The sequence below is a fragment of the Mytilus galloprovincialis genome, chromosome 7 (assembly GCF_965363235.1).
Source record: "Mytilus galloprovincialis chromosome 7, xbMytGall1.hap1.1, whole genome shotgun sequence".
Classification (NCBI taxonomy): domain Eukaryota; kingdom Metazoa; phylum Mollusca; class Bivalvia; order Mytilida; family Mytilidae; genus Mytilus; species Mytilus galloprovincialis.
This window is the reverse complement of record NC_134844.1, coordinates 34,420,020-34,430,348: the sequence shown is the minus strand read 5'-3', so window position 1 is coordinate 34,430,348 and position 10,329 is coordinate 34,420,020. Positions and strand designations below refer to the sequence as shown.

At 33.5% G+C, this 10,329-nt stretch overlaps 1 long non-coding RNA gene across 1 annotated transcript; it reads right to left on the bottom strand.

Annotated features, from left to right (window-relative positions):
* Positions 1-2,731: 2,731 nt before the first annotated feature.
* On the bottom strand, positions 2,732-4,790 carry LOC143082842 (uncharacterized). Its single transcript, XR_012980484.1, has 2 exons — positions 4,631-4,790; positions 2,732-4,361 (listed from the first exon to the last, which is right to left on the bottom strand). It is a non-coding gene; the product is annotated as an uncharacterized LOC143082842 (long non-coding RNA).
* Positions 4,791-10,329: the final 5,539 nt, after the last annotated feature.

Below are 10,329 nucleotides of genomic sequence, written 5' to 3'. Positions count from 1 at the left end.
AAATCCATTTTTATAGAATTATATCATGATTGGCAAGATCTTCAAAATATACAAAATAGCTCCCAAATTAACACATACCATATATGGAAGAATAATGAAATAAAAATGTATATGTTACAGGCATTTTCTAAATTTAGACATGTTGTAAAATGACTGAAAACTTAAGGCATTTTCTAAAATACCTGTAAGATTCAGTCATTTTATAAAATGCCTGAAAAAAATGAAAAGGTATTTTACAAAATGCCTGAAATTAATTTATAGAATGAAATGTTAAAAAACAATTGAAGGGTTGAACACTGGAGCAGTTTTATCTATGATAATTACTGAAATAAAAATGTTGAAATAATTTAGATTTAATTTTACTGAATTATTCCAAATCAACACAAGTACACAACTCGATATTTTTTTTAATTGCTCAAAATGTTTGGATGACAATATTTGTCCTGATTTTTTCATATTCATTTATTGACGCAAAAATCTGGTTTTTGCACTTCCACCACATTTGGAGAAACATGGATTATCACTAATTAAGCACTCCCATTACCATTTCTGATAAAACACTTAACATTAAACATTATGGGGTTTGTGCAATGAGCACATAAGTCACACATGTATATCTTCTTTTTTCATGTGATCCAAGAAGATTCAAAGTACATTATCATGATTAGTTTGACTTGTATATTTTTGCTAAAAGCTTTTAATGGACTGAACTTAGTGACTCAGATCTGCCCATAACGGGTGACGCAAAACCTATGCTGTAGATGAACAAAAAGAAAAGTCACAAAAATACTGAATTCCGAGGAATATTCAAAACGGAAAATCCTTAATCAAATGGCAAAATCAAATGATATAACACATCAAACGAATAGACAGCAAATGTCATATTCCTGAATTGGTACAGGCATTTTCAAATGTAGAAAATGGCGAATTGGACGTGCATTTAAAGCGCTAAACCTCTCACTTGTCTCACATCAATTTCTATTATATTGACAATAATGCGTGATAAAAATGTCACAAATAGGGGTACAAAGACAACACGGACCCAAGCAAGACCTAGGAGTGATTTCAGGTGCTGTGGAAGGGGAAGCAGATCCTGCTCCACATGTGGCACCCGTAGTAATTCCTGTCCTTTATCCAGATTAATCCACTGCAGAAAATAATCATATGGATTATAACCAAATGACTTTCATTTTATAAATTCATGAAATATTTGCTACTGAAAGCAAACAATCAGTCAATTATGAACAAACCTCTTTTTCTCTGTTTAATATGTTTCAGTTCACTGTTTTGAATCTGGACTTTCTAAAAAAGTGTTTGGAAATTTTGTTCTATTTAAAAAACAATTTGTCCTCATAATCAGATAATTAGATAAAATTTACGCTGAAGTACACGGAGTGAGTACGTACTTAACATAGTTTCATTAAAAAGAACACAGCATATGTAATACAAACATCCGTTTCCCAGCTGGGGTTTGGAAAAAAAATAATTCTATTGATTCAGAAGTTATTTTCTATGCAAGATATTGTGTTTTTTTTCAACTTTTGTCATATACATCTCAATGATATTTTTCTTCTACAAATTGCCTGAAACTGAACAGGCAATTTGTGGAATATTGGTTCAAAATTACAGTCATTTTACAATATGACTAGGTATTTTTAGTCATTTTGTAGAATGCCTGTCAAGATAAGGCATTTTATAATTTGCCTGAAAATTCAGTCATTTTACAAAATGCATAAATTTAGAAAATGCCTGTAACATATACAATATCAAAACTAATTTCCTTACATATCAAGGCCTAATTTCTGCAATAAAAAAGTATTTAAAAGAATATAATACATGTCCAAATGACCTAGTGAGAGAAAACGTCCCGGTTGTGCCCTCGGTTATAAAGTTTGTGTTTTTTTTTAAATCCGAGAGAGGTTCAAAAGACATGTATAATATTTAAATATTAAAACGTCAAATCCTGAACAAAAATGGTCCTTAATTCTCAATACAAAATACAATTGGAAAAATTTCCATATATTGCCCTTTTAGAAAAGGACTGTCAACGACAAAAGTAATAAATTCAAGAATAGTATTAGTGTCCTCTTCAATAGTATTCTAATCATACTGGTATCAGGTTTAGTAGCATGTATCAGTTGCTATACACATGTACTTTACCTGTCACAAATCTACCACTACAACAACATGAAATATCTTAAAGAGTTATCAGTACCTACATATTTGATTTGACCGTCCATGTGTTTTGAAAAAACAGAAAACAAACAGTCTGATTTATGACAAAACAGTTACCGAAATTTGAAAATATTATAGACGACCACTAAATTATCAGCTCTTGATTTGTGACATGCATAGAACAAATTCGTTGGGGCTGAATATATAGTTATGAGAGTTAAACTCATCTCTAATCCCGGACAGCACTATAAGAGCACAACGAAAAAGTTAAAATCAGCTATGTTTTTTTTTTGTTTTTTTTTTTTTTTAAGGGGATATCAAAGGGATAGTTGTCTCAATGGCGGTGGTCAAGTAGCTGTAACTATTAAGTGTTCTTCTCATATATAAGGTTCAAATAACTTAATGATCATAATTATTTACAGTTATTTTCCACCTTCATATTGAGAATTCAACAACCAAAGTCGTTGTTTTATACATGAACATATACTTCAATTGATAAGCATGGTAAGTGTCCTCTCTGAAGATGAAATGCACTGGACATATAAACATCTAAATATTTGAAATGATAGCAATGAATTTATTTCAAATTAGTACGTAATACTATATGATTTTTATTTTGGTTAATTTTACACGGTGATCTTTTCCACTAAAAAGGTATGCAATGTGTAGAAATGTATATGTCAATGGGTCATTAGTCGTACTTTTCTTTTAAGACATCTGTTACAGCAGGATTTATGTATATAAAATAAACGTCGAGGAGAAATGCTGAAATCTCGGTTCGCATGCTTTCTTTTGTAACATAGTTTTTTCAAAGTATGTCGTAAATATTCTTAATTTCAGAATGTTATTGAAGTAATGCTACATGTATGTAAATTTGAAATCTAATGAAAGAATAGATAATACAATTCGAAGAATAAAGTTGTGTTAATCCTTTTGACATTTTGAAGTCTCGTCAATTTCTACAACACAGTTGTTTGCAAGATGTTCTGAAAACTGTATCAAATATTAAATAAATTACAGGATTAACAACGTTATTCATTAGATATCCTCTGTAAAAACACAAAACTGTGACGTATTGAGTGTCTGTTAACGTATCCCAGAAACTTGTTATCACAGATTCTATAATCATCAATGCAATTCTAGGGAAATAGGTGATGAAAAATAATAGCGTGATAAGGAAAAACATTATAGAGAATCGATGTTTGCGTTTAATTCGACTACAAATATTGATTAGTTTTGACTTTCGTCTTGTATGAATTGCAGAAGGAGCAGTAGACATATGACCTGGCATGTCGAATCCTCCATTCGTGGCCTCTGTTCGTCTGCTTGTCGTCTTTGATACAATGTCCGTGTTGTAGGAATCAGATTTGTCAACAGAATAATCCTCATCTGCAAAATTAGTGGAGCCAGAATCTTTTATCATTTTGTTCTCGAAACCATGATGTTTACTGACGCCTAAAAAGCGTATGGTTGACCTATTTCTCTTTCTGAAAGATTCTTGTTTATATATGATACGAAGTAATACGCAGTATAATGCGATGAGTGCAAAAATTCCAGCCAAACATAATAGTAACAGTGTAACTGAATAACCAAATAGAAAATCTCGATTTACGTTAGGCAAAGCGCCACAATTGTATCCCGTTATTGTTGTGTTTTCACTTTTCAATGGGACCTCCGTTTCGCCATACAAGATAAAACACGGAAGTGATATAACAATAGATACAATTATGATTGCTGTAATTGTCAATCGTTTACTTCGTAGACTCATAGAAGAGTTCGATAGTCGACTGACCTTAATATACCGTTGCACAGCAATTGCTAATAGCATCAGACCTGAACTCGTTGCAGTAAATTGATTTGCACTCCAGATGAATTTACATATTACGCCCTTTCGAAAGTTCAACGGATTAAAGTTCAAACAAATCCCAAATGATACTCCAAGGCCACATGCGATCATATCAACAACAGCTAAGCATGGAATGAAATATCTGTCATCTGTTTTTGATTTCATTTGGAAAGTGTAAATGTACACAACTAAACCATTACCAACGATACTGACGATTAAAAGCACAAATAAAAGTACAGTATTTGGTATTAATAACGTAACCATAGCATTGTTCAGTTCTTCAAGGTATATGCTATTCTGGCTTTCGTTTGAATAAAACATTATTCCCAGATACTACAATCTAAAATTATAGAGCACATATGTTAAACTAGGTATACTGCTTCAAGCACCTATTGATGGCAAAAACTTTAACATATACATACTTTTTGTTGTTATTTATTATTTATCAAACAGTTTAACATTTATTATTTTCCTATGCCTTTTGAAAAAAGACCCAACATAACACAATTCATAACCTACAAACAAGTTCAGGAATGTCTATAAATTCATTGTATATGCTACATTTTAAAAAAAAGTCTTAAAAATTTAGGAAGGTCTATTTAAATTTACCTGTTTGAATTATTCAATACGCTTATAAATATCTGTCCAATCGCCTAATGTATGTGTATTAGATAATATCCGAATGTTTGTCTCTTACGTTTACTGTGGTAATTAAGCATAGCATCACTTGAAATTAAACTTATAGGACTATCTTATATTAAAGTTTCCATTTTGATTTCACTTTATAAATAGATCTTAAGATCATATATCTACTCAGATGCATTGCATCATGTGATATATATTTAAAACATAAGTGTTCCCACTAACATTAAAATGTCAAGCAGTTTGTACCTGTCGGGATGAAGATGTATTACTTAGGTACAGAAAGAGATTGGTACATTTGTGCAAACGAAATTTGTAAAAAGGTTACTTACATATGTTAATAACAGGTTTTTTTTAATGCATTGTTATCATAACCGCCAATATTCCAAGTCAATGGATGAACAATTTGAAAAAAACAACATGTATACATTTTTATACGGTGGTCTCTTCCGCTGAAAAGGTATGCAAAGACGTATGTGTCATCTTTTGAGAATATCCAATATGTAAATGGGGTGTAATTTCGCAGAGGTAATATAGCAATGTGAAGAAATGTATATGTCAATGGGTCATTAGTCGTACTTTTCTATCAAGATATTTGTTAGAGCAGGATTTGTGTATATAAAATAAACGTCTAGGAGAAATGCTGATACCTCTGTTAGCATACTTTCTTTTGCAACATATTTTTTCAAAGTATGTCGTTAATATTCTAAATTTCAGAATGTTATCTAAGTTATGCTACATGTATGTAAATTTGAATATTATAAAAGAATAGATAATACAATTCGAAGAATACAGTTGTGTTAATCCTTTTGACATTTTGTAGTTTAATCAAATTCTACAACAAAGTTGTTTGCAGGATGTTCTGAAAACTGTATCATACTTCTTATTCGTTCGGTATTTAACATCCAATCTTTTATGGTAATATTCTTTACAAAGCACAAACATGTCAGTATTCACCTTACAAGGTAGTAAAACCTTTAAACAGACTTATTAAGAAGAAATATAGTTACGATACTGTTGTCAGGTCATTAAAGATTGAATATTTTGGCTTTATTATTGATTCCCATATAGGGGATTTGCATCGGAATTAAACACATTTATTTAAATGTTGGCATCATACGGGTTATGTTTTTCTCATATATTTTATGAAGGTGTAAAACTAATCTCCTAACGGGATGGATTCTGCCTGGTATTCATATCTTTCAATCAGTCTAATTGAGTTGTGGAGCTGGCATGTCAGTAACTGCTAGTAGTCTGTTGTCATTTATGTGTTATTGCCATTTTGTTTATTTTCTTTTGTTACCTCTTCTAACATCGGACTCGGACTTCTCTTGTACTGAATTTTACTGTGTGTATTGTTATGCGTTTACTTTTCTACATTGGCTAGAGGTATAGGGGGAGGGTTCAGATCTTAACAAAATATGTTTAACCCCGCCGCATTTTTGCGCGTCCCAAGACAGAAGCCTCTGGCCTTTGCTAGTCTTGTATGATTTTTTATTTTAGTTTCTTGTGTATAATTTGGAGTTTAGTATGACGTCCATTATCACTGAACTGGTATATATATTTGTTTAGGGGACAGCTGAAGGACGCCTCCGATGCGGGAGTTCCTCGCTGCATTGAAGACATATTGGTGACCTTCTGATGTTGTCTGTTTTATGGTCGGGTTGTTGTCTCTTTGACACATTCCCTATTTCTATTCTCAATTTTATGTAATCTTGTCAAATAATAGGAAAAGAATAACATCAACAATTGTCGTCAGGAGGTATAATATATATTTAGATGTAAGTTGCCAAGTAAATTTGCTTATAACAATATGCGTGTAACATAGCGAAGGTGTACACACTACGTTTCATAGATTTTAACGAGATTTTATTTTCTACTTTGTTTGATTAATTACAAGTCATTTGTTTTATCTGTAAAATTCTGGAACTGAAAGTTTGAATGTCAATTCAAGATATGAAAAATGGGAGATGATGTCAGCAGATCAACAGTTGGCAATACAAAAACAATAATATGAAGAATTAAAATGTCAATTGTTCTTGAACAATTGAGAGGTCTTTCCTTTTATAATGTAAAATATATGTTCAAATAGACGTAGAATGTATTGAAAAGCTTTAAAACACACTGACAATCCTTTATATAAGGTCAAAAACACATAATTCGCTATATGGGACATGACCTTGACCTTTGACCTTTTGACTTTGTCACGGTCATTAGTCCCCAATGTCATTGCTGAAGACCCCATGGGTCTAGGACCTTTGGTTATATAGTAAAAGCTGATTTTGTCTTTTCAGAAACCTAAAACAGGGGTTATGCCCCTTATAAAAAGGTCAAATCTCTTTGGTCAAAATGTAACAAAGTTTCGCCTTAATGACCCAAACATTTTCCACTATTCAAAACTTCTGTAAGTATAATGGTTTCTGAGATTATCCCATAACAAGGTGTTAGGTCAAAGGTCAAGGTCAACATACAAATTTGACCTTGAGGTATTTTTCAAAGATACATGAATTGATGATGATTGGTGAAGATCCTAGGTGTCTACGACTTACGGTTTCTGAGTTTTGGTGGCCAACCGACACCGGTTAATTTTCATAGGGGCATAACCCTACCAATGAGTCGTTGAATATTTTCGATCCAAATGTAACGAAGAACCGGGGTCTGGTCCTGAACAAATTTCACCCTTTGTTTTTTTTCTACCTATTACGGTTATGGTGTTGGAACGATAACAAGGTTTTTGGGTTTCGGAGGGATTACTCCGAACCGACAAAATATTTCGACTCACAGGGTGAGTTCCAGATAGGTATTCATGACACCTATACAAAGTGTGAATATGAAAGCGACACGTCTTACGGTTAACGCGGCTAAATTTGTCAAAGTTTGACGGAATAATAATAATAATAATTAAACTGTCAATTGTTCTTGAACAATTGAGAGGTCTTTCCTTTTGTAATGTGAAATACATGTTCAAATAGACGTAGAATGTATTGAAAAGCTTTAAAACACACTGAAAAACCTTTAAATAAGGTTAAAAACACCAAATTCGCTATATGGGACATGACCTTGACCTTTGAACTTTTGACCTTTGTCAAGGTCATTAGTCCCCAATGTCATTGCCGAAGACCCCATGGGTCTAGGACCTTTGGTTATATAGTAAAAGATGATTTTGTCTTTCCAGAAACCTAAAACAGGTGTTATGCCCCTTAAAAAAAGGTCAAATCATTTCGGTCAAAATATAACAAAGTTGTGTCGTAATGACCCAAACATTTTCCACTATTTAAAACTTCTGTAAGTATAATGGTTTCTGAGATTATCCCATAACAAGGTGTTAGGTCAAAGGTCAAGGTCAACATACAAATTTGACCTTGAGGTATTTTTCAAAGATACATAAATTGATGATGATTGGTGAAGATCCTAGGTGTCTACGACTTACGGTTTCTGAGTTTTGGTGGTCAACCGACACCGGTTAATTTTCATAGGGGCATAACCCTACCAATGAGTCGTTGAATCTTTTCGATCCAAATGTAACGAAGAACCAGGGTCTGGTCCTGAACAAATTTCACCCTTTGGTTTTTTTCTACCTATTACGGTTACGGTGTTGGAACGATAACAAGGTTTTTGGGTTTCGGAGGGATTACTCCGAACCGACAAAATATTTCGACTCACAGGGTGAGTTCCGGATAGGTATTCATGACACCGATACAAAGTGTGAACATGAAAGCGACACGTCTTACGGTTACGGAGGCTAACTTCGTCAAAGTTTGGCGGAACAAAAAGAATAATAATAATAATTAAAATGTCAATTGTTCTTGAACAATTGAGAGGTCTTTCCTTTTATAATGTAAAATATATGTTCAAATAGACGTAGAATGTATTGAAAAGCTTTAAAACACACTGAAAATCCTTTAAATAAGGTCAAAAACACATAATTCGCTATATGGGACATGACCTTGACCTTTGACCTTTTGACCTTTGTCAAGGTCATTAGTCCCCAATGTCATTGCTGAAGACCCCATGGGTCTAGGACCTTTGGTTATATAGTAAAAGCTGATTTTGTCTTTTCAGAAACCTAAAACAGGGGTTATGCCCCTTATAAAAAGGTCAAATCTCTTTTGTCAAAATGTAACAAAGTTGCGCCTTAATGACCCAAACATTTTCCACTATTCAAAACTTCTGTAAGTATAATGGTTTCTGACATTATCCCATAACAAGGTGTTAGGTCAAAGGTCAAGGTCAACATACAAATTTGACCTTGAGGTATTTTTCAAAGATACATGAATTGATGATGATTGGTGAAGATCCTAGGTGTCTACGACTTACGGTTTCTGAGTTTTGGTGGCCAACCGACACCGGTTAATTTTCATAGGGGCATAACCCTACCAATGAGTCGTTGAATCTTTTCGATCCAAATGTAACGAAGAACCGGGGTCTGGTCCTGAACAAATTTCACCCTTTGTTTTTTTTCTACCTATTACGGTTACGGTGTTGGAACGATAACAAGGTTTTTGGGTTTCGGAGGGATTACTCCGAACCGACAAAATATTTCGACTCACAGGGTGAGTTCCGGATAGGTATTCATGACACCGATACAAAGTGTGAACATGAAAGCAACACGTCTTACGGTTACGGAGGGAAATTTTGTCAAAGTTTGGCGGAACAAGAAGAATAATAATAATAATAATCAGAAGAAATACAGTAAGGTCTTTCCCTTTAGTAAAAGGAAAGACCTTAATAATAATCAGAAGAAATACAGTAAGGTCTTTCCCTTTAGTAAAAGGAAAGACCTTAATTAAACTGTCAATTGTTCTTGAACAATTGAGAGGTCTTTCCTTTTGTAATGTAAAATACATGTTCAAATAGACGTAGAATGTATTGAAAAGCTTTAAAACACACTGAAAAACCTTTAAATAAGGTTAAAAACATCAAATTCGCTATATGGGACATGACCTTGACCTTTGACCTTTTGACCTTTGTCAAGGTCATTAGTCCCCAATGTCATTGCCGAAGACCCCATGGGTCTAGGACCTTTGGTTATATAGTAAAAGATGATTTTGTCTTTCCAGAAACCTAAAACAGGTTTTATGCCCCTTAAAAAAAGGTCAAATCTCTTCGGTCAAAATGTAACAAAGTTGTGCCGTAATGACCAAAACATTTTCCACTATTTAAAACTTCTGTAAGTATAATGGTTTCTGAGATTATCCCATAACAAGGTGTTAGGTCAAAGGTCAAGGTCAACATACAAATTTGACCTTGAGATATTTTTCAAAGATACATAAATTGATGATGATTGGTGAAGATCCTAGGTGTCTACGACTTACGGTTTCTGAGTTTTGGTGGTCAACCGACACCGGTTAATTTTCATAGGGGCATAACCCTACCAATGAGTCGTTGAATCTTTTCGATCCAAATGTAACGAAGAACCAGGGTCTGGTCCTGAACAAATTTCACCCTTTGTTTTTTTTCTACCTATTACGGTTACGGTGTTGGAACGATAACAAGGTTTTTGGGTTTCGGAGGGATAACTCCGAACCGACAAAATATTTCGACTCACAGGGTGAGTTCCGGATAGGTATTCATGACACCGATACAAAGTGTGAACATGAAAGCGACACGTCTTACGGTTACGGAGGCTAACTTCGTCAAAGTTTGGCGGAACAAAAAGAATAATA